The 25,713-nt window shown below is 47.0% G+C and overlaps 1 long non-coding RNA gene across 1 annotated transcript in view; it reads left to right on the plus strand.

The window, feature by feature from the left end:
• LOC143998388 (uncharacterized) overlaps positions 1 to 25,713 on the plus strand; it is a 75,613-nt gene that overhangs the window by 21,627 nt on the left and 28,273 nt on the right. The window contains exon 2 of the long non-coding RNA XR_013277899.1: positions 17,242 to 17,356. This is a non-coding gene — a long non-coding RNA (uncharacterized LOC143998388). The remainder of the gene's footprint in view (positions 1 to 17,241; positions 17,357 to 25,713) is intronic.

Here is a 25,713-nt window from a genome sequence, read left to right on the forward strand (position 1 = left end):
ATTCAGAATTTTCGTGACTCACTAGTAAACCCGGCTGCTAGTCAGCCTTCCACTTCAGAGTCTTCCCAGGGGTCATTCTCTATCCCGGTATTGGAATCTCTGCCTGAACACCCTTCAGCTAGGGAAAAGCAGTCCACTGCTCTTTCCGTTAAAGATTCAGAAGAGGAGTTTGAGGCGTCTGAGGTAGCCCCCTCTAAATTCCAACTGTCCCTTGAAGAGGTAGATGGGCTCCTTAAAGCCATTCATGCTACGCTTGGCTTAAGTGAGGAGAGAAAGGAATTATCACTCCATGACCGCATGTATGCTGGGTTGGATGAGCCTAAGGGCCGAACGTTCCCAGTTCATCCGGTCATCTCTGAGGCCATTAGGAAAGCATGGCAGGATCCAGAGAAAAAGCCATTTTTCTCCAAAGCCCACAAAAGGCGTTTTCCTTTCGAGGAGGACCCTGCAGCAGTGTGGAACAAGGTGCCCAGACTGGATGCCGCCTTCTCCCAGGTCTCAAGGTCCACGGATCTGTCCTTTGAAGACATGGGAGTTTTGAAGCATCCGATGGACAAACGCATGGATCTTTTTGCTCAAGAGATCATGGCAATCAGTTGTGGCCATTGCTGGTTTTAAATTGCTCATAACGTGTGTAGCCAGAAATTTAGAATACTGGATCAACCAGTTAAAGTCGCATATAGCTGCAGATTCCCCCAAACAGGAAATCTTAGATTCTTTTCCTACCCTGACTGCGGCAGTTGCTTATATTGCAGATGCCTCAGCTGAGGCAATTAAGATGTCAGCCAGGTCAGCAGCTCTAACTATTGCTGCAAGAAGGGCCTAATGGCTTAAAACCTGGCCCGGTGATTCGGCATCAAAGAACAAGCTGTGTGGGTTACCCTTTTCGGGTGACCTTCTCTTCGGCCCTGACCTCGGTAATATTCTTGACAGGACAGCCGATTAAAAAGATGCTTCCCGGTCAAAAAGAGAAAACGGGTAGCAAAACGTCTTTTTCGACCTCAAAAAACTCAGGATCATGACAGCAAGTTGCAGGGGAGAAGGAAAAATTGGTCCGCCCCGAAGCCGAAAGGTAGAAGCGGAATTCTCTTGCGTCCTCCTACACAGGCCGAAAAAAATCACAATGACTCGTCTCTGTAGGTGGGCGGAAGACTACAAGAATTTCTTGCGCAGTGGTCAGGGATAACTTCAAATCAGTTTATTCTGACCACTCTCTCACAGGGTTACACACTCGAGTTTGCCAACAACCCCCCCAAAAAGGTTCCTGATTACAAACACCCCGTGGGACTCGGTAAGGGCCCTGGCCATGAAGTCCTCTCTAGAGGAACTGATGCAGCAGGGTGTAGTGGTACAGGTGCCCCTGCAAGAACAGCAGGAGGGGTTTTATTCCCATGTTTTCCTAGTAAAAAAACCGACAGGAAAATTTCGGTTGATTCTCAACCTAAAACCTTTAAACGAGTCCATCAGGTACAGAGGGTTCAAGATGGACTCAATTTTTTTCAGTCAGGAATCTGTTGATGCCAGGATGTTTTATGGCGTCAGTGGATTTAAAGGATGCATACCTACATGTTCCGATCTCTCCCCAGTCTCAGAGGTTCCTCAGGCTGGCGGTGAGGTTGGGGGGTGTGGTTCATCATCTCCAGTTCAGGGCCTTACCCTTCGGTCTGTCATCATCATCTCCACAAATTTTTACCAAAGTAATGGCAGAAGCTTTAGCTCCGCTGCGACTTCAGGGAATCGCAGTTATTCCTTATTTAGACGATCCAGCGAGGAATTGCAGATCAATCTAGGCAAAGTTCGCAGCCATCTGGAGGCTCTGGGGTGGATTTTGAACCTCCAAAAGTCGTCCCTAAACCCATCCCAGGAGATTCGGTTTTTAGGGTATCTAATAAATTCGGTGGATCAAAAGATCTGGATTTCCGGTGCAGGGTCTCTACTGCAGACCAGTAAAATCTGACAGTAAGACAGGTTATGTCAGCTTTGGGGGTTCTAACCTCAACAATGCCGGAAGTCCAGTGGGCAAGAATGCATTTCAGGTGTCTGCAGGCTTTTCTTCTAAAATCTTGGGATCACACAGAGGTAAGAGTGCCAACCCAGGTAAAAAGGTCCCTATGGTGGTGGAAAAGACAGGATGTCTTATCAGAGGGGTTAGTCTGGGCTTTTCCAGTCGAGAAAAGACTAACAACCGACGCCAGTTCCTGGGGGTGGGAGCCCACCTAGGAACACGTTTTACTCAGGGATCCTGGGCCAAAGAGGAGGCAGTAAGGTCCTCAAACTGGAGGGTGCTCAAGGCGATTGCTTTTGCTCTGGAATTGTTTGTTCAGGAGCTTCAGTCCCATCATGTTCAGGTCCTAACAGACAATGCCACGGCGGTGGCTTATTTAAACAGGCAGGGGGGTACAAGAAGCAGGTCACTTCAAGTACTGGCCATGGAGATCCTTCGGGGGGCGGAAATGCATTTGTTGTCTCTATCAGCAGTCCACCTAAAAGGGATCTAAACAGGTTAGCAGACTTCCTAAGCCGAAACCCTATTCGGGAAGCGGAATGGTCTCTAAACCCGGAAGTCTTCGCAATGGTTGCCGGGAAATGGGGGGCTACCAGAGGTGGACCTGTTCGCCTCAAAGGAGAGCGCCCAGGTTCCCCAGTTCTTTTCCCTGGACAGTCGCGATGGGTCGCTGGGCACAGATGCGCTAGCATATCCATGGGAATTCCGTCTTTGCTACGCTTTCTCCCCATTTCAGTTAATCCCGTTAATTCTAAGGAAAATTCAGAAGGAAAAGGTACCAGTTATTCTAATCACGCCCTTTTGGCCAAAGAGGGCCTGGTTTTCGACAATTCTAGGTCTGGCAATCAAGCCTTGTTGGCATCTGCCCCTCAGGCATGATCTGTTGTTGCAGGGCCCAGTAAACCATCCAAGAGTGGCCAGCTTGGCCCTCACAGCCTAGTTTCTGAAAGGCAGCTCCTTAGGAGCAAGGGGTTTTCCAGCCGTTTGATCTCTACCCTTTTGGCAAGTAGGAAAAGGGTTACAGGGGCCATTTATTCTAAGGTTTGGAAGCGTTATAAAACGTGGTGTTTTTCAGCCGCCCAGGTGCCAGGGAGCCTTGTCTCCATCTTGGAGTTTTTACAAGATGGAGCAGACAAGGGACTAGCAGTTAGAACCCTGAAAGTGCAGGTAGCAGCTCTGACAGTGTTCTTAGAAAGATCTGTGGCCTCAGATCCGCTGGTGATCAGATCATTTAGAGCCCTTAAAAGGTCTAGGCCAGCACCTATTAAGGTTTTTCCTAGATGGGATTTGTCGGTAGTCCTACAGTCTCTAACAAGGGGTCCTTTTGAGCCCCTTGAGGAGGCGCCCCTTAGGTTTCTCACATTAAAGACCGTTTTTCTGATTGCCATTGTCTCTGCACGCAGGATCAGTGAGCTAAATTCTGTCAGTTAAAGAACCGTATCTATCCATTTTTCCTGACAGTTATTCTTAGAACAGATGCAAAGTTATTACCGAAGGTAGCTTCAGTTCAGAACCGTATACAGGACATAGTACTTCCAACCTTTTGCATTAACCCAAAAGGAGATAAGGAGACTCTTTTCCACATGTTGGACGTCAGGAGGACTCTGAGTTATCTAGAAAGGACGGAGTCCTTCAGACGTTCAGATTCACTGTTTGTACTTTTCTCAGGAAGTAAAAAGGGTTTCCAAGCTTCTAAAGTTACTTTAGCTAGATGCCTGAAATTATCTATCTCAGAGGCATATTCCCAGGCAGGATTATCCCCTCCAGCAGGAATTTGTGCACACTCAACCAGGGCTCTGGCGTCTACATGGGCAGAGAGAGCTGGTGCCACCCCTGAGCAGATCTGCAAGGCGGCGACATGGTCGAGTTTTCACACATTTGTGAAACATTATAGACTGGACCTCACTTCGGCCAGCGATCAAGCGTTTGGCAGAAAGGTCCTGCAAGCTGTTGTCCCGCCCTAAGGGGTAAGTCTCTGTTATCCTCTCAGGTGCTGTCCTTAAAGACGCCTTGGGAAAGACCAAGTTAGACTTACCGGTAACTTGTTTTCCAGAAGTCTTTCAGGACAGCAACATCCCGCCCTATGGTATTGTATTATGCTACACTGTGACTAACGTATATGTTTGTGTTCCAGCCGGGGCCGGAGGTTCTCTTCTACAACTGTGGTGTGGTAGGGAGGTGCCTTCCTTTAAAGTCTGGACGAAGAAGGTGTTTCTTAACGAGGAGGGAGGAGTCGCGATCTCTCAGGTGCTGTCCTGAAAGACTTCTGGAAAACAAGTTACCGGTAAGTCTAACTTGGTCTTTTTACCCTTGATTGAGATGGTTGTCCTTCAACCCTTTTTGCCATACCCTAGGTTCTATATTTATATAGCACCTTATGTTTTGTCACTCTAGGTATATCTCCTATTGACTTCATTGCAATGGGTTTGCTTAAAGCGGTAGTAAACCCGCTTTTTATTTTTATTTTTTTCCATACCTGCAAGGGAAAAGGCATAATGAGCGAGTATGCACCGCATACTCGCTCATTATGAAATACTTACCTTAGAACGAGGCCCCGACATCTCGCCCGATAAAAGCAGAGGGAGCTGACATGTTCCCTCGGCGTGTCTTCCGGATGCTGCGGCGATATCATCACTCCTGCGGATGCACGCAGGAGATTTATTTCGGGCAGGGTCTGACGTCTACTGGACTTCCAGCCGAGAAACCCCTGTGCGCATGCGCCGCTGCAATCAGCGGCTCGCTGCCAGGGGAATATCTCCTAAACCATACAGGTTTAGAATAATAATAATAATAATAATAACTTGCCTGTAAGTTAGAGACTATACAACCGCTTTAATTGCCCTGCTTGTCCACCATGAGATGCAGACCCCTTTATCTATCATCAGTAACGTTGTACCCCCAACCACCATGCCCTCCTGGTCCTGTATACTTTATTTATACCTTGCTAGGTGGGTTTTCTATGTTTTTTATGTTTGTGTTTATTGCATGATGGGATGGTTTTTATTCACCATATTATGATGATCAAATTTAAATTTTTTTTGCACTTCCACAATCACCTCTTAGCCCTTGTACACACGGTCAGATTCCGACGGAATGTTTCCGATCGGAGCGTTTTGACGGATATTCCGACTGTGCTTGGTTCGCATCGGACTGTTTCCGTCGGAGTATCGACAGACCAACTTTTCCAACTTGCCGGTAAAATTTTCTGACAATGCTCCGATCGGACATACTCCGATCATGTGTAGCCTACTCCGGACAAGGTGCCACGCATGCTCACAATAAAATTCGGACACGGAAGCGCTCGCTCAGGTAAAACTACTGCTCGTAATCGATATAGCACATTCGTCACGTTGCAATGTTAATTCTTTAATGAAGCGCATTCTCTTGTTCTTTACAATGCTGCAAGAAGGAACTTTTTTTTTGATGCTCATAGTCACACACTTCTCCCAAACATATTTCCTGAGTCTTATTTTACTCATTTCAGCAATACATTTTTTTTTTTTTTTTTTTTTTTTTTTTTACTCGTCACATCTACACAATTTTTTATTTTTTTTCATAAATATCTCCTTTTTTGACAGTTTGCTCATCTTTGCATTTTTTGGGGTGTATTTTGTGTCAACTTACCACAACATCTTTTTTTATATTTTCTTTTTCAATCTACAGGAGGTTGTTTAGTGTTGGTGCCCCTTGTTCATTTCACTTTGTATTTTTGAAATGTACCTGCCTGCTCACAAACTGGCCTTTTTGAAGTAAAACACGTACGCAAGTATTTCTTCAAACAAAAAAAAACCTTTCTTTAGGTGTCAGTAACAGATAAAGAGGGAGGCAGCGATGGAGAAACTGGGGAGATTAGCTAAGCCTTTGGCCCCCAGGGCACATATCAACTATTTAAATGCAAAACTTGGTGGCCTGAGGAGTACATGTCTGAGGGAGAGAAGTCTGGTCCTGAAGTCCAAGAAACCCGGAACAGCAGCAGATGACATCTATGTTCCCAGGCTGTGGTACTACAAGAGGCTGCATCTTCTGTCAGACTGAACCCAGGTCATCGCACTCTGGTCTTCCTTCCACGCTTCCTTCCAGGCTGTGGTGCTGGGGGTGTGGCAGAAGGAGGGGCATGGGCCAAATCACACAAGTGTGGTGTTTGTGTCATTTGGCCCAACAGACCCTTGTTGAGGGTGTGTATAATTATCTCCTCACACAAGAGCTGTTGCCCCCTCCTCCATTTTCTCCAGTTTGCACGCAGCAAAGGCCTCTTGATAGGTGGGTTTAGCTTTAAGGGCCGCGGAAGCCTCCCCGATCAGCCTCAGAGCCGATTCCTCCACATTTCCCCCCCCCCCCCCTTCTCGCCCTTTTGCGTGGAAGGCGGAGGGAAGGGACCTGGCATTCTGTCAGGCTCCTTTGCCCACCTGGCTGACGCTTACCCCTGGCTGCCACTTTCCACAGCCACCTCCTGGCTGCTGCATTCCACACCCTCCACCTGGCTGATGTCTTCCTGTGTATGAAAAAGGGACTTAGTTTTTGGTTCATCAAACATGCACAATTTTCACATCAAGACTGTTGCAAATTGTTAAGCAATACAAAAGACTATCATTCTGAGCCCAGCATTTTTCTTGTCCCAAAGGTTTTGGCCACTACGGTCTATTGATATGTGAAACACTTTCTAAAATCAGCAATTAGTGAGCAAAAATCAGTTTTTACTCCCAAAATATGTACAACAATACTACACCTGGCTAAAGTTGGGCTCCCGCAGTTCTTCCTAAGTGGAAGGCACAGGTTGGGCGTCAGACTCGGCAGGTGTGGAATGTAGCATAGGACGCGTGGAAGGAAGGGTAGAGAGTGATTCTCTGACCTCAGCTTGGTCTGACAGAAACTGCATCCTGTTATAATACCACAGCCTGGGGACATAAACCTCATCTGCTGAAGCACTAGATTGCATGGACTGCAGCACCATCTTCCTCTCCTTCAGATATGTACTCCTCAGGCCACCGATTTTCACTTTTAAATAGTGGATTTCTGCCTTGGGGACCACCGGCTTTACAAACTCCACCAGTTTCTCCATTGCTGCCTGCCTCTTTTGTCTGTTACTATAATGGGGGTGTGTCGGTTGGCACAGGCAGGGCAGCTCCCTGTATTTATCGATGAACAGAGGGAGGAAACTATGATCGTTGAAACCGTCCATAATCTCTGCAAGACACAACACAAGACCAACCCTAATGTCAGGCTAAACTGCACTAATGCAGGTCTCAATCTAGAAACAGTATAGCCTAGTGATGTACCAAGTTCAAAATGTTACCTTCGTTTGCACGATTGTCGCGTCAGCTTTTTGCTCTGTTCACAGATCGTATGGATGACACACACGTGTTGCGTTTTTATATACAGTGCGCTTGCGTGAAACTCCGCCCACCCCTGACGTTCTTTCTAGACTATTCCCCTTCGATTTTGGCGCAGTGGGGAGAGCACATGGCGGAGAGAACGCAGGTGTGCAATCATAGTTCCACTAATGAGGAGGAGGGTGAGGAAAGCCCGGAGCCTGAAGCGTCCCGATCCAGAAAGAGAAGATTTAAGGCCTCAAATATGTCTTTTGGAGAGATGTTGGAGATGGTGGACATATTGAACAAGACCGACTATGATGGGATGTATGGACCTTACCCAAACCCAAATATCAGAAAGGCCAAGATCATGACTAAAGTTGTGAAGAGTCTTCAGAAGAATTTTGGGGTATGCCGATCCATGGCCCAACTGAGAAAACGCTGGTCAGACCTGAAACTGAGGGAGCACAATCGGTACAGAAAGATCAAGCGTGTTCTTCAAAAAAGTAGTTGTCGTGTGTTCATATGATTATTCTTGCTTGCATACTGCTCCATGTGCTCTGATTTCATGTTGTGCAGTTTAAAATGGCCACTTTCAAGTTCATGGTTTCATTCGTTCGTATAATGTTCTCACTGTTGAACTCTGCCAAAAAACACAATTGTACAACACTTCCAAGCAATGTTTCATATTCCTATTTCTGCCCTCTGTGTGCTAATTTATTCCTTTTTTACATTCTCATAGGGGACAGAAGACTCGGGAAGTCTGAGGACACCAGGGACCCCACCCCTCACAAAGAAGGCGAAATTCCAACACCAGAACCAGAAACAGAGGAGCAGCAGCAGGAGGAGGAAGGAGAGATTGTTGAAGTTGGACAAATTGTCACCACAACAGGTGAGTGTCGGAAACTCATCAATGTATGTCGTCATATATAATACATGGTGTGGGTGAATTATTTTTTTTTTTTTTGCTTTGTAGGTGATGTGGAAGAAGAATCCCATTTTACCAGTAAAGGTGCCCAGATCCTGATTGGGGAAATAATGGGGTGCAATCCGGATTTAGAAAATGTACAGCAAAACATCAATGATGTTAAAAATAAAATGAAGAACATCATTGATTTGGGGAGAGTGTGAAACGCCACAAACTAGCTCGTGTTTTTTTTTTTTTTTTTTTGCTTTTAAACAAAAACTTTTGTCTTTTTATAAAAATTTGGAAGATGCACACAGTGTCAACATGCACTATCTCACATCATGGGGGATCAATGCACGTGTTTTGTGGAAAGTGGCTGAGATGAAGGGGTTGCAGCCCCAAAACATGTACATTGATCCCCATGATGGGAGATGGCACATGTTGACACACTGTGTGCATCTTCCAAATTTGGCTTTTCCGGGGGGTGACACCCCATGTGATGAAGGCAAGATTAGCCCAGTTTGTACATGCTCATGTCTGATATTGTCTTCACTTTTCAAAGTTGAACTTTGTAAGTTCCTGTGTTCTGTATGTTACGCTTTGATACATGCCTGTTTACACAAAAACACCAAGTTACAAAAAAAATTACCTGAAATAATGTTTTTGATACACCCAATTTGTTGGTTTGTTGTAAAACCCTTTTCTAAACACACATGTGAATGTGCTTTGATTAAAAGGTTGTTGTGAATTTAATGTGTGGCTTCCTTTTTCAATGCGCAAAAGCAGTATTTGTAGTAAAATTGTTATGGGTGATATTTACTAAAAGTGTTTCAGGTGTACTTTTGCAGTGCACTTGTAGTGCATAGTGGATGTGCCTTTAGTAAATAACACCTACAGTGATGTGTTAATTTTCACAATCATTCCATTTTCCTGAGCCCACATATTTCTGTCATGGTGCTGAAAATGAGCAAGTTTTTGGTCAGTTATGCGTAGTGCATAACTGACCAAAAAAATACATTAGTTAACAAAAACGAGGTGTGTGTGTGTGGCAGACCTACAACATAAGATTATCTGAAGACTGTCTCCTCATCTCGCTCAGAACTTGGGTTTGCACTGTTGTAGAAAAAGGCACAACAAGAAAAAAACATAAATTTACCTAGGAGACACCTAAAGCCAAGCAGTAAATGAAAACAAATATTGGAGTTTCAAGGAAAAATCTATTCCAAAAATGCCGCTCATTGTCTGGCATATCAATGGCCCCCCTACCCACAAAGTATTCCATGTATTGGTTTCTAACCTCATGGGTGCTTTGGGGGGGGCAAGCCAGGACGAGCAGCTTCAAGGCCTGCGAGGTTCTCATTTTCAAGCAAGTCTGCTTCTTGGCCAACTGAGACCGCATAGTTTGCAGAATGTCTTTTTAGGAAATTGTGAAGAACACAGCAGGCCAGCACAATGTGATTTATTTTGTATTCCGCCATGTGGATAGGCGTTAAAAAAAGGCGGAACCGGCTGGCCAGTATTCCAAAAGTGTTCTCCACCACTCTTCTGGCTCTGGACAGCCGGAAATTAAAAATCCTCTGGTCCAGGATGATGGTCCTCATCGGGAAAGGCCGCATCAGATGGTTTGCCTGGGCAAACTCCTCATCCGTGACGAAGACTAACGGGAGTCCTTCCTGATTCTCTTCTGGGGGTGGCAAGCCCAGACTGCCACTCTGGAGACGCCAGTAGAACTCCGTCCGTGTGAACACTCCACCATCTGGCCATTTTGCCCCACGTCCACATACAAGAAGTCATAGGTCGCAGACACCACCGCCAACATCACGATACTATTAAACCCCTTGTAGTTAAAATAGTACGACCCCGAGTTGGGTGGTGGGACGATGCAGACGTGTTTCCCATCAATTGCACCTCCACAATTCGGAAAGTCCCAACGACTGGTAAAGTGGGAGGCCACAGTCTGCCATTCCTGTGGCGTTGAAGGACGCTGGAGTGAAACCAGACAAAAAATTAGTAATTTTGCAAATCAACATTGCAAGCAGATTAGGCAAACATTTTTGGCCAAGATCAGTGTAACATTTTGGGAACTGAGTATTTAAAGCCTAAAGTATAAGGTCCCCTTATGAGTCATCACCCCCCCCCCCCCCCATCTGATGGGCCCTTGCTAAAAATGAGGGGGGGGATGTTTTGGACAGGTAACCCTCTCCAATTGATTGAGAGCTGAATGCCTAAATGTGTGATACTTTGGGAAGCCCCTCCTTACTTACACTATTGGCAGCCCACTGGACAGGTAAGAAGTGTCATAATACCAAAAATAAAACAAAATGGAAGTGCATTTTCACATTCTGCTATTGCATATCAAGATAATAGGGGAAAAACGAAAACAAAATGATAGCATTTGAAAGTATTGAGGCAGGCCCTTGCACTACATGCTTTGGTGAATTCATCCATAAATGTGACCATCAAAAAGGTAGATATAGTGTGTATTGGGTTTGGTAAAGTCAGCAGATAGAGGATTGCTATCAGCTGACCTAGCAGTTGGGGGGGGGGGGGGGGGGGGGAGGGGGGTTCTTAATGAATTTGGCACAACCAAAAAAAGTCACTCTGCATGAATTGAAGCACACACATAACATTTGTAGACATTTTAGGGGGTGTTTAGGGGAAAGCAATACTATGGAGCTGACAAAAGACATTGCTAAGTGACTAGACTATAGTTTTATGGGCCAAGAAGAGCATGATGGGGAAGTTAGTGAGGCAAATATGCATGAGGACAAAGGGGCAGAGCATATAAATTAGAGCATATTGCAATAATGGTAATTGTGGAAGGAGGAAAGAAATGCAATACATTAGCAATCATTACATAGAATGTGATGTTAAAGGATAAAACTTGCCTTCATATAGTCCTTTTGCAGGACCTGAATGATGGCAGAACAGGTCTCTGGAATAATGATCCCCAGAGCCTGGGGGGAGATGCCTGTAGAGAACTTTAGTTCCTGAAGGCTTCTCCCTGTCGCCAAATAGCGCAAATAGCCTCTGCTCCGGAGTGATGGCTTGCCGCATGCAGGTATCCTGCCTGGTGATATAAGGGGACAGCAAAGCCACCAGACGGTTAAAAACGGGGTCTTTCATCTGGAGATAATTCCTGAAATCATCAGGATTATTCTCGCGGAGCAAAGGCATGTGCGAGAACTGGTCACGCTGGCGCAACCAATTCTTGGTCCACAAACGCCTCCCCTCCCTGTTCATGGACTGGGCTTGTGTCAAAGTAAGAACCCCAACACGAAGCCCCTGCACAGCACAAACTCTACGACGAGTACGTAGATGAAACAAGGTTTGAAAACGGTCAGCTGGTCAGAACGGACAACAGAAAGCACCGATGAACAGCAATGCCTGAAAGAACGACCTGAATAGCAGAAGCAAGCAGACAATAAGCAATGCAAATCAAAGCATACTATACCAAGATCTAGTCCACAATGAGAAACAAATACTGACTGCACGCACTGATTATCAGATACGCAAAGACGAGCAGAAACGGAAGAGCAGTAGCGAACTGAATCACAAATCTGAAAAGCGCGAATCGTCTCTCACCAAACTTCTACTAACACGCGATACACACGAGATCAGCAGAAGGAGCCCAAAGGGTGCCGGACGTGGTGCTGAACTTCCCTTTTCTAGGCCCATTGTACGAGGCATACGTCACCGCGTTCTTGGCAACCCGAAATTCCGACAACTTAGTCCGACCGCGTATATGCAACATCACTTCCGGACCTCGCCCGGAATTAATCCATCGGAGTAACTCCGGATTTGGTTGTCGGAATCTCCGACCGTGTGTACAAGGGCTTAGTATTGATACATCCTGTATCATGTTCAATTTGGAGGCCTCTTCCAAGCATTACAGTCACTAGGACTATTGCCTTTATTCAAACTCATCAGTTAGTATATTTTGATTAGTCATTTCTTGTGGGTGGTTTGTATTCACATTCTGTTTTTGTAGTCACACAATTTCCATTCTTCAATCACATTTTTGTCTTTATATTTTTATTTTCTCTCCATAAATGGTGTGTGTGTGTTTGGGGGGTTTACAACTGGTGGATATCATATTTTCCCATTGTCTCAATACGGATCAACTACCTGGGGGGCCTTTGCTCTTGGTTATTGGGTTTTTCATTTTTCTGCCCACTTAGCATATTTATTTATTCCATCCAGACACCAGCCTCCTTGTGTTTGTGTGGTGTGTGGTTTGGTTTTTTTTTTTTTTTTTTCTCTTCCCCAGTCTCTGTGGGAGGCTTTGCTGGATGGCCTTTGTACCCTGATGCCGGATCGGGGGGGAAGCGACCTACTGTGGTAAAAATATTTTGTTCCCCATTTATATTGTTAATATATTTTAAGTAAGTTGTTTTTGTCTTAGCGGCCAACGTGAGGAGCGCAGGACCGGAGATCCGTCTGTAAGCAGCAGATCCTGACTTAATCCTAGGCATGCAGTGATCAGATTGTGCTTAATTCTGCTGGGGATGTGTGCAGAGACCCCCTCCCTGAGAACCTCCGGGGATGGTGAAATATGGTCCCACCCCCCCCCCCCCCCCCCGGCCTAAATCTACCAGAGAGCGGCTGGCAAAGTATGCCTGGGGCTCCCAAAATGGCGCCGGTACACAGCATGAGGCAGAGGAGGAGGAATTGCCACCGCTACTGAGAGCTGAAGACCTTCAGAAGCAAGCGTCCCCCTCTCCAGACTGGGTGAGTCCCAAACCACAGAGGCCTGACATGCTGAGAAGGGGGAGATCCCTAGACGGGCTCTGTTTCCCTGTCCAGTCTGGCCCTGGAGTCTGAGGGGGAAGAGGAGCCATCTTTGACTCGGTTTACAGCTGAGTCAAAGGTGGAATTTTCCTTTATGAAACATGACATGCAGAAGCTGAGGGAGAGAATCCACACTACAGACCGCAGGGTTGCCTCTTTGGAGGACACTGTCAGACTGTTAACTACAGCTGCACAGGTGATGAGACCCTGTCTGAGCACACTTTAAAGATGGCCGACATGGACGATCGCATGAAAAGGAACAACATCAGACTGGTGGGGTTCCCAGAGGGAGTGGAAGGCAGACACCCGGAGGAATGCTTGGAAAAGTGGCTGATCACATGGCGCCAGATACTTTCACAAACCTATTTGCCATCCAACAGGTGCAAGGTATCCCTGGCCAGCCACCACCTAAGGGAGCCCCCCTAGATCCATGATGGCTAAAGTGTTGCACTTCCAGGACCAGGAGAACCTACTGAGAGGGGCTAGGACGGGCCCTGAGCTAATGATCAATGGAAGTCTCATATCGATATACCCTGATATTTCTGCTACCACACAAAAACAGAGGGCTTCCTTTCATCCCATAAAGAAGCGATTGAGGGATTCATCCTTGATGTACAGTATGATATATCCCGCCAAGCTACATGTAGTGGAAAATGGGAAATCATTCTTCTTCCCTAACCCCACCGAAGCTTCTGAATGGCTTGACACCAGAGAAACAGGGCCTCGCCCCGTCCACCCTGACAAAGCTCTGTGAAGGAAATTAGGAGGGTGTGTGCCTGTACAGATAAGAGATGAAATTATGAGTACTATCTTCTTCTTCCTTTTTTTTTTTTTTTTTTTTTTTTTTTTTTACTACCTGAGACTGTTTGCTGACATTTGCCACTAACATAGCCTGAGGCTGTAGATGACTCCAGGCTATCTTCAGGAAAGAGGGAGACGTATTTTTGCTGACTTTTTTTTTTTTTTTTTCCAGTACTTGGCATGTTGAGGCTTGGTGCAGGGAGGGTGGGGGGCAGCCCTTCTGTTTGGGATCACATCTGTTTTGGATTGGGAATGTCTGCGTTTGGTGTATCTGCAAGGGGATGTCTGCATTGACACGGGAGCTGACCTCTATATGTATGTGGGGGAACCCTGGGGCCCGTTTCTAGCCCTAGATACTTTTCAAAGGGGGGAGGGGGACTCCCTATCGTACAACATGCTGTGATGGGGGGGGTCTCAACATTTTGACCTGGAATGTAAGGTCCTCAATTCAAAATTGAAGCTTTCTTCCCCCTCTCCCCCCCTCTTCTTCATAAGAGTCATTAGTGTTTGTCACTCTTTGGTAGTTGACAAAAACTAGGTATATCTTGAGACCGGATGGCCAAAGGTTACATCAACATAAGCATTGTATTGTCAGATAATAAAACAGATCTATAGGAATGGACGTAATGAGACATATAAGATTGGACAAACCAAAAACGTCAGAAGAATAAACAAAGACTGAACATCTTGAAAGCCTGAGGGGTACCTCAGGAAACCCAGGGTGTGAACCTAGGTCAGGAGGGTCGTGACCGAATGCTCACCAGAGGAAACCGTATGGAAAGGTCCATCTGCTCACCTTATGAACTTGTAAACCTTCAAAATGCATTAACATATAGTCATTGGTAGGAGAAAAGCCCCATGGGGCGGGGAAGTAGTCCTACCTAATATAACCAGTGCAACAGGTTCATTTATTTTAATTTTCAAAAGAAACTGGAATGCAAACAGCGTTAAGGACTGGACCACGTGGGGGGTTGCTTGGAGAACCGTGGATGTTGTGGTGTGGAGAGGTGCTTCCTAGGTTTGTTCCTCATTGGTGTCCAGATGTGGCTTGGTGTTGGGAAGCGGGCGAGACTGGACATCGGCAGAGTGTTTGTCATCTTCAGGGAGGGGAGGCAGTCCAAGGGTTTTTTTAGGAACGATTCACACTCTGGAAGATCTTGTAGGGTGCACTGGGCTCCATTTTTAGACACTAGAAGACGAAAAGGAAACCCCCAGTAGTATGGAACCTTATGATGATGTAAGTAGGAGGTGATTGGACGCAGGTTCCTGCGATTGGCCAGGGTGATGGGAGAAAGATCACTAAAAATATGCAACTTCGCCCCTTTGTATACAATTTGGGCTTTATTGCGCATTGGACTGGATCAGTGCCTCTTTGCTTTCAAAGAAATGAAACCGCACAATAACATCTCTGGGACTGCCTCCAGCAGGAGGCTTGGGGGGGGGGGGGGGGGGCAGTGATCGTAGGCACTATTAAGGCGCCAGTCTATGTCCACTACCGTGAGAGCAAGGGTGTTGAAGAGGCCTAACAGGCACGTAAATCAGGGTCTCCACTGTCTCAGGGATACCCCTAAAGCATAGGTTCTGGCGTCTCTCTCTCTCTATTTTCCAAGTCCTCCCGTTGTAGCTGTAGTTGAGACACTGAAAGGCGCAAGTTGTGGTTTTCCTCCTCCATGGTCTGGACATAGCTGACTATCTCGTCAAATTTATTTTTTCAAGTGTATCTGTGCGCTCTCCAAGTTAGTTAATTTTCTTTTTTAGTTCCACAGCTAATTTGTTCACCTCAGCCGAGACATTGCCGTGATTTGTTGGAGCAATAGATGTAATTTAGCATCTAGTTTAGCGTTTAAAATATCCGGGGTGAGGATCTCCCGTGGGGAGAATGGTTCTGTGTCAGGGGCTTGAGAAGCAGTAGCTGGAGGATTACCAAAATTCTCCATTCCCAGGGGTAGGTCCATACTGGAGAAAGGGTCTGGGGGAGAATGAGGATGGAAGCTGAGATCTGGTAACCACAAAGCGGTCCATATTCTTTGATTTTAGTCGTTCAGGCAGGGGTTTATAGTATTGGCCAATTTTGCCCATTGGGTGGTTTAGTAATGAACAAGGAAGCTTTAACAGGCTAGTATAGCCTTGCAGAGCTGATAGGACCTTGAGCTCATTTAAGTGTCATGTTTGGTATTGTTAATGGGGCTCATAGCGTTTTTGTATTACTATTGTACTCCCCTTTGCTCAAATAAGCTGTGGTGGTGAAGTATGGGGAGTACTGGGAGTAGCAAGATGGCCTCCGGGGTGGGCTGAAGGCAGGGCCTATCCTAAAAAACTGCGGCCGTGTGATCCCGGTTTTGTTTTTTATATTTTCAGGGCCCACCTAGCCGATGGACCGCCCGGGGATATAGCACTCTCCCAATGGGGAGAAAGACCAGAGGGTAGACCAGAGCACAGCCCCTCAGAACTCACCGGGGGTGTAGTGGGGCCTGGATGGCAGACCGGGAGGTGGCACTTTATCCCGGAGTCTGCCGATCGAGTGCCTGTCCTCTGCCGCTGTATCCCCAAGGTCTCTGGCAGGATAGGTGGAGAGTGGCAGGCTCCGCCGGATCCCAGGCCTCAAGATGGCGCCAGCAGCTCCGGCCGGGATGCAGGCCTCAGGCTGACACGAATGGCCAAAATGCAGCTCCTTTTTTTTTTTTTTTTTTGACCGGGATGCACCAGGGAGAGCCCTGATGCTGGTGCCAGGTGAAGCTGGGTCTCGCCGGGTCGAAGATGGGAGCGGATTCAGTTGCCAGATCGGAGCTCAGTTCCCATGCGTCCTTCTCTGTGGACGTCCGGACACTCCAACTTGTTACATTTTACATGAAGTTCACATCTGGGTAATATATAATCTCCCATGTGTTATACAATATAATTGTGCAAAAAAAAAAAAAGATTCCAAATGTGTCAAGAGCTTGGCAATTATGTTTGCGTGTCTCCCCCTCCCCACCCTTCTAACCAGTACACCTCATCCTGGGTGAGAAACCTGGAGTACTCAAACTTTTCATATTGCCCCCTTAAAGGGACCATAACCCAAATAATGGGGCCTGTAAACAATGAATTTTTGATGTTGTAAAAATTGGTGTGTGTGTGTGTGCATTAGATCCACCTTTTTAACACCACATTTCCGGTTTGGAAAGAATGCAATAGCTACCGACTACTGGGAACTATGACACACCACTCCCAGGAGGTGCCGCAGGAAATGCCCTACGTTGCTATGGCCCTAAAAAGACACGGACATCCTAGCAACAAGCCACACACAGAAATCCAAAATTAATTTTTACCAAACGTTTTACTGGCAATGCACTGATTCATATAAAGATTTAATTATTGGTGGAACTCCGCCCGCTTTAAATTTTGGGCAAATGTATTTTCAACAATTCCTTAATGTCTTTGTGTCTCAGGTCGCTGTGAATCCATTCGTATGCTAATGGATGACCAGTGTGTGGATTGAAAAGAAGAGATGGTGCTGTCTGATACTTGGATGAAAGGATGAAAGGAGACCTCAAAAAAAAAGCTGTAAGTTTTTTTTTTTTTTTTTTTTTTTTTTTTTTTTCAGGATTTGTGTAGTGCAGTGCTTTGCATCTGAGGGCCCTGCTTGTAATCTCTAATGCCACGTATACACGACCAGACTTTTTGAGGGACTAGGTCCGACGGTCTTTCCGACGGACTTTCAGCAGAGTTCCGACAGACTTTCCGAATGAACGGACTTGGCCACACACAAGCACACAAGTCCGACGGATTCAAACGTTATGACGTATGACCGGATTAGAATAAGGAAGTTCATAGCCAGTAGTCAATAGCTGCCCTAGCGTCATTTTCTCCGCCGGACTAGCATACACACAAATGGATTTCTCGGTTCGGCGGAGTTGGCAAGCAAAGGTCTGGTGGAGCCCACACATGCTCGAATTGTCCAGACTCGTTGCGTCAGACCTTTGCTATCAAAGTCCGGTCGTGTGTACGCGGCATAAGAATTCCTATTCCTATTTTCATGGTGAGGCAACGAGGAAATATGGGTTCGGCACAAAACAACTTTGTACACCTTCACACTCCATAAATAAAAGCTATTTCGCCATTGTATCCAGCTCACCGATTTGCCTCAAAGCGCACAGCTACTTTTGGAGACAGATTTTGCATAACCTCACCCTTATCCTCAAAAAAAAAAAAAAATGGTCTTGTGAAAACTAAAAAAAAGTGCTTTCTTTGAATACCAAATGGTGCAATGGGAAATTAAGATTTATTGCAGTTTAACACTGCACTAGTCATTTCTTTAGCAGCCTGATCAGATCAATTGTGTCCTTTCTATAATCCCTCAGATCAGTGTCCACCATGCATTGTATGGCAGCAACTTTTAAATTCCAGAACTGGTAATTCTCTTCCTCCTCCTTCGGGAGATGTCTATATGGCCAAATGCCACCCCAGACCAGTTTTGAATTTTACTTGTTCAGGTGTTAAAGTATTAAAGCCAACTACCAGGGGTGTGTTTGTGTGTGTGTGTGGGGGGTGGGTTTTGGTTTTTTCCCACCCCACCCCCCAAATGAACATATATTAATTGGTTTGCGCAAAAGTTGTAGAATCTACAAAATGGGGGATCATTTTATGGCATTTGTATTATTGGGTTTTTTATCGGGACTGTGACATTATTTACTTTTTTTTTTTTTTTTTTTTTTTTTGTGGCACTTTAGGAAGCCAGCTGTTTTTATAATGGTGGGAATCTGTAAGTGAAGCAATGCTGGAGCTGAAAAGGGACAGTCTATTCCCTTGTCTACAGCTATCAAGTCCTATATTGATAGCAATTTAACCTCCTACCCTTCTAAATGTTTGTATGGCCAACATCCCTTTAAGTAGGAAAAAACAACATGGTTTCCCGTTTATCAGTTTGACTTTACAGGCATGTGTGTGTGCGTGTGTGTGTGTGTCACGTACCTGGTGTTGGGAGCGGCCTCTTGTAAGCCTCTGGCTCGAGAACCCCTGGTAGTGGAGACAGGGACTCAAGAGTTCAGAGGGGCACAAGTGCCTGATGGCAGGTGTGGGACTAGGCCAGATCTCTGAAGTAGCTGAAGAAAGGCAAGCAGGAACAGCGAGCTGGAACACTGCAGACTACTGGGAGGAGTTCTGTAGCACGGAGGTGTTCTGTAGTGCAGCAGGATCTGCAGGCTGCGAAGAGGTGCACAGGAACAAAGGCACAGCAGTCGTACAGAGGTGTTTGCGCTTGGCAGGAACTCCGGAACAGCTGATAGCGAGGTGGTGTCCTGTAGTACAGCAGGAGGGCTGGATCGGCAAGCTGCAGGAAGGTACTCTGAGGTCAGGCAGGAACACAGGCAGTCAGACAGGCCGGATCAACACTAGCAGGCAGAGCAGGTATCAAATGGCAGCAGGAGGGTAGTCTAGGTACAGGCCGGGTTGGTAACAGACGGGCAGCGATCAAACCAAAGGAAGAGGCAGAAGAGTAGTCGGACAGGCCAAGGTCAGGCAGGAAGCAAACAGACGTCGTCAGGAACAGGCTGGGTAGCCAGGAATCATGTCAACTGGTAGAAAGGTCACAGGAAAAGTTGTAGACTGGACAGCAAGAAGGCACAGTGACAGATTCCCTTAAATAGACCTCCTGGGCGATAAGAACAGTCACGCAGCACGTCTGCACGCTTGTTGTCGTGCACCCGTTTGCTCCACATATAGGGATTCTGTGGACAGGTCTTCCACATACCGCCGGATTACACGGACGTCTTTCTTGACATTATGTATGAAATAGATAGATGGGATAGATAGATAATATATCTATCTACTCTCATCTATCTATCACATTTCAGGGGGAAATCTTAGCTTCTTCCTCTAGAGTTTTTGCAGTCTCAAAACAAATAAAACGTTTATAAGACCTTCCTCAAATTATGCATGAGATGGCAATCACTAGGCGCATGGTTGTGGTACTTGCAATGTACTCAGTGCTGAATCGTGGCTCTGATCAAAGGGTTAAAAACCAAGGAGAAAGATGTGTATAGTGGCCATCTAATAGGGATATGCGTGAAGAGCCCAACCGTGTGTTTTTATTTTAAAAAAAAGATGAAGGTCTCTGGCGGCACGATGAGGAGGCCCAACGCCGTGCACACTGGGACCAAATTGCGTTGCTATGGGGAGAGTAGAAAACCAGGCCTAGTGTGTGGTTTTATATATGTGTAACATAAAGCATATATGCCTACAAAGGTATGATATTCTGGCAGGTTGTATAAAGACAGAGTGGTGCACAGATGTTAATTGCCAAGGGCCACATGATGCGCCCACTTGGGCATGAGACAGTTTCTAATGATTAAATGGAAAAACTGATGCACATTTGTCAAAGTATTTATTACACTATGCAGTGCTGTGATTACAGCTGTAGCAGATGACATTTTGGACAAAGTGTCATTCAGGTGTAAATTTAGTTTTTGCCTCAGAACAGTAGGGGTTCTGAGGGTTAATTATGTAGGTTAACTTTGACATCAGTTTGGCTGGGCTGTGTTAGAAGTTCTGCTTGGTCATGTGGATAGTGAGGTGCACATGACAAGCCATAACCAGGCCTGGTTGGACGCTTTGGGTATCCGCCTTCTCAGAACCAATCAGTGGGTGCGCCGGGCCCCGTGAGGAGTCTGGGAAGGGGTACTTAAGATGTTGAGGTCACGTGTTCAAGAGGAGTTTGTGAGGCCCCTGTGGTCTGTTCTTGTTTCCAGGACCGTGGTAGCCCCACGAGGGGTCTCGGGGTGTTCGACATACCGCAACATGCTTCTATGGGTTAACTCCCCCCCCCCCCCCCAATAGACCCGCCTGGTCTGAGGTAGGGATCCGTCTGTTCCAGAGTCTTGGAACCAGCTGGTCCAAGGCGCAGTAACTGAGGGAGGATTCAAGGTGTCCGGGTGTGCTCTCGGCTTGGAGGGGCACCACAGCTCGTGAAAGTGACTGGGGGAGGACTCTTCGGAGGAGGGCTGACAAGTGGCGTCCGGAGAAGTGCCTAGTTACTAAGTTGGGAAGGACATTGAGGAATCCATGTTTTTCCAGTACTACCAAGGAAACTGAGAACATTCCAGGTACTGAGGAAAAAGGTTCCTGTTCACCTTCAGTTATAACTTGTCCACGTTCAGAGATTTTACAAGTTCTGAGTCAACGTGCTTATTGCCATGATCTCTGGCTAGAGATCTGTTCAGCCTTGAATTGCCCAGCTGCGAGTGGCTACTCTCTGGGTGGTATTAGAGACTTTGTAATGTCTGCAGTTCAAGGTGCCTGAGTTCTTCACCCTTGCCCTTTGTTCCTATACGAGACTGTTAGATGTTAGCCCTGCAAAATAAAACCTTTCAAAAGGACTTTATTGGTGTCAGCATCCAAGTTGTTGGGTATCAACCCTTGGAACCCCTAGATGTGGAAGAACAAGCCAAGCGGAGGTAACCGTTAAGCCCAATAATTTAAGACTGCCCTACAAAGGGTTATGGCTGCTACACAGCATTAGCTTGTTGGCATGTCCAAAAACCTACCTAGATTCCCAATCCAAGGTGTAAAGGCACAGATCTAAAATAAGTGTAGGATGGGCCATAACAACTTTGATAGGGATTAGGAATATGGGATGCCCATAGGATAAGTTATTGCCATCGTATTTAAGGATTTAGTACATTCTGAACAAAGTTAGAGCCAGAAGATTGAATGTTCAAATTGAATTGGATATGAATCTCCTGCATCTCCATGCAGACTGTTGCTCCTCCTGTGGCTCGTTCTCCACAGACTATACTATCTAGTTCTCTTCACATTCAACCATGTGGTGGCAGAGACATCACTAATGACCATGTAAAAGCAATGTTCTTAGATCTTTCACCTCTTGCCGATTAACTTGTTTCTTCCTGCACACACTTGAAGTTACTGTAGTCAAATCTGACACATCCTCTTCTATTGAATAGTTGGGGGCCACTCTGAATAAGCCTCCCTACTGTGGCTCTGGTTGCTTGCTGACACTAGGCCTGTAGTACCTCTCCCTGGAGGCCCAGTGGGTTAGCGAGTCCCTGATGAGGAACCTTGACTGGACCATGCATACCAACAGTTTTACCTGCTCCAGGAGTTCTCTGCCTCTACAGTCATTGGCAATGTCTCTGCCACCACATGGTCGGATGACGTTGTTCCCTCACAGCTCTCCCAGGGCCTTCTCCTGCAATCGGCGCAATTTACCTGTGCTGCATAACCTAGTAATATAAATCTTACTAGCACCTACTTATTGATAGAGGGTGCTACACGTGAGTAGCACCCACATATGAAAAGGGTGTTCAAACCAAACATGAGGTATCGCCGCAATCGGTAGAGCGAGAGCAATAATTTTAGCCCTAGACCTCCTCTAACTCAAAACATGCAACCTGTTTTTTTTTTTTTTTTTTGTAAGGATAAAAGTTTGTCACCATTCCATGCGCGGGTGCAATTTTGAAGCATGACATGTTGGGTATCAATTTACTCGGCTTAACATTATCTTTCACAATTTAAAAAAAATGGGCTAACCTTTTTTTTACTTTGTGCACTTGTAAGACCACAGCGTAAATATGGTGTGAGAAAGTATTGCAACAACTGCCATTTTATTCTCTAGGGTGTTAGAAAAAAAAATGTTTGGGGGTTCCAATTAATTTTCTAGCAAAAAACCCTGTGTTTAACTTTGTAAACAACAAATCTCAAAGGGGCTCGGTCCTTAAGTGGTTAAACAGGTGCTGTGTTTAGAGAATGTGTTTGTTTGGTTCCAACGGAGGCCACACCTTTCAGCATCTTCAGCTCACCAAGCCTTGGGTGGAATTGGTCTCCCGAACCTACTGCAGAGCAGTGCACCTTACCAGGATAGTGGACTAGCACTCTTATGGTGCCAAGGAACAGTGGATAGCCATGGAACTTGGGGCTATCTCGACAGCTTATGGAATTGAACGTATTTGCCACAGGAAGAAGCTGATCTAAGAGTTCCTGATGCAATAGGGTGAGCTTGGGTTCCTTTAAAAATTGGAATTGGACTTTGAAACCAAATTCACTGACTCTGAGGGAGAAGATTCTTCACTTTCCTCCATTGCTACTAAAATCCAAGAGACTGGCTACAAGTATTTGACTCTCTGGTACAGGGTCACTGTTGCTCTATAGTTTTTAACCTCAGGTCTCCAGTACATGCTGGAGGTGTGCTGATGCGGAGGGAACAATGCTCCACATCTCTTGGGAGTGTTCCAAACTTGGACCCCTTTGGCAAGAGTTGATTCGGTATTATCAAGCACCTGACTAATGTCGACCTGGAAGGGAACCCCGTGGCTTGCCTGCTGCATCTCTAACCATCCATTCAAGTGTAAGGATTTTCTCACAATTCAGTTACTGAATGTGGCTAAAGCATGCATCCCCTTATGCTGGAGTTCTGCAAACACTGTCAATCCTTGTGGCTGTGAACCCGATTTTGTATGTTTGAGCTGTTTGTGTGTTTGAGCTGTTTGTGTGTTTGAGCTGTTTGTGTGTTTGTGTTTTTTGCCAAGTGAAGAGGGCCCTGCGGGACCATCGGTCCGTGAATTTTTCTGCAGAAGTTTTTGCTTTTTGCACAAGACTAAAGATCCTGTGATCTGCCATCAACAGCCGGCTGGGTGACAGGCTGGATACCCTTATCCTTGTAGTCTTTCCAGCCTGGCCAGCGAGCATGTGCAGACCAGAGCTCTGTGCTGGGTCGGCCACGACAGGCCCCCAGCTTCAGTGGCGGCCGGTGGGCGTAATGCCCCGGGGAACACGTATGACCAGGCTACTGATGTGTGCGTCAGTGTGCCGGGCCAGCAGCCTCAGTGATGGAAAGTCTCCCAGCTCTTCAGGACTGGTAAGTACAGCTCTCCCTGCCTCGGTGTGGCTGAGCAGCTGGGCATTGCCTGGGAGGTCGATTTCAGGGGTCCCTCACCTCCCCCTCTCCTCTCCCTGTCTTTCTCCCCCCCCCCCCCCCGTGGGAGATGCTGCGTGGGCTGCTGAGGTGTGTGTGTGTGTGTGTGTGTGTGTGTGTGTGTGTGTGTGTGTGTGTGTGCGCCATAGACAGGGGCTCCCTCGGGGGGGCTCTCACCGGGGGGGACTGCGCTAGATAGCTGTGCCCTGGATGTGTGTAGGTCTCTCCGCTGAGGTGTCTGGAAGCTGTGTCTGCTGATTGCTGTAGCGCTGTTTTACCACCATTTCTCTGCCTGTTTTTTCACGGTCTTCATTGCATACAGTGCTCGGTGGCCATGTTTTGTGTGACCAGGGAGCAGCATGCTGTCTCCATTTTCCTGTAGTCCGGCAGCCATTTTCCCTGTGATTATGTTCTTTATACTGGAAACTCGGTGGTCATTTTGTTGAAGCCTGAACACAGTGCTGTTTGATCTCCTATGCATCTGGGAGCTGACACAGGCACACCAAGCTGGACGACGCAGAACTCGGTCAGGGTGGTGAGTCCTGCGGGAGGAGCCCCTCAGCCAGAAGCAGTTGGACTTAGGACAGTGATAGTCCCACCCTCCTAACAGGTGGCAGACAGGGTATGGTCAGCATGGCTTCAGAAACTGGTGGTTCTTCCCCCGAAATCCAGGCAATTGCAACCGGTTCACCTGCAGACAGTGCAGTGCCGCTGGACGCTTTGTCGGCGGTCCTTAATTTGTTTGTTGCCAAGATGGAGGCGGTGCATGGGCGCAAAGGTGGTAAAAAAAGACCCTGTCCTCCGGGGAGAGCTCTGACGCAGGCTCGGGCCCTGCTGAGGCTGGTGACCCCTGTTCTGTCGTTTCAGACGATGCTGACCAGGACCAATTGGACAGTGAGGATGAGTCCAAGTCTGGGACAGTGTGCGACAAATCGCTTGTTGGAGCACTTATCACAGCTGTGCGCGATACCCTGAAGATTCAGGAGCCAGCAGATCCCTCTGCTGATGTAGCGGTCCCTTTTGGGTCCGGTCGTGGACCCCTCAGTATCCAGGTTAAACAAAGTAACCAAGCCCAATAGAGGGGACTTCTGCTTTTAAGGACCCCCACGGACAGGTAGGCCGAGGCAGTAGCTTGTTCCTTGTTTACGGTTGTGGGGTCAGCAATACGACCAGTACTGGCATCTGCACTTGTCAGACACTTACTGAGTGGGCAAAACTTTTGCACCGTGAATAGGGGGTGCAACAGGCTTCCCCTGTCTGCGTGGAACAAGCAGACCAGTTAGTGCAAGGCCTTAAGTATGTTTTACGCAGCCCTGGATACCCTTCCTCTGTTATCCAGGGCTTCAGTGTCAGCAGTCGTGCTGAGACGCCTGATTTGGCTAAAATGCTGGTCAGCTGACCAGGCATCTAAGAAAGCCCTGACGGATCTACCCTTCCTTGGCGAACGGCTCTTTGGAGCCTCATTAGATGACGACATTAAATGCCACAGGTGGTAAGTACGCTTCTCCCACAGGCCAGGAAGGCTAAGGAGCCACGCCGTAGGCAAGGGCTCTCCATTTCCGCTCACAAACATTTTTTCCGTCCGCCCGGGGCTTTGGCTAAGCGTCCCCAGCCCAACAGGATGACTTCTGAAGGACAAAAGCATCCCTGGAACCGCAAGCCTGTGAGCAAAAGTGCTACCGCATGAAGGTTTGCCCCCGCCTGCACCACGGGTGGGGGGTTGCCTTCGGGAGTTTGCAGCCCGGTGGGCTTCTCGGCTGTCCGACCATTGGGTCTGCGATCTGATTTCCTCAGGCTACAAGATAGAGTTCCTCTCTTGGCGACAAAACTGATTCTTTCCCTCCCAGCATACCCATGCTCCCGACTCTCTGGGAGGCCCTATTGGGGCGGTAAGGGACCTGCTGAGTCGCGGGGTGATAGTAACTGTTCCGGAGTCTGAGCGCTTCCAGGGGTTCTACTCAAATCTTTAGTCCCCAAAAAGGTAGGGGTACGTCCC

This window comes from Lithobates pipiens, unplaced genomic scaffold (assembly GCF_037356315.1).
Source record: "Lithobates pipiens isolate NorthernLeopardFrog02 unplaced genomic scaffold, aLitPip1_a1.2 Scaffold_19, whole genome shotgun sequence".
Taxonomy (NCBI): domain Eukaryota; kingdom Metazoa; phylum Chordata; class Amphibia; order Anura; family Ranidae; genus Lithobates; species Lithobates pipiens.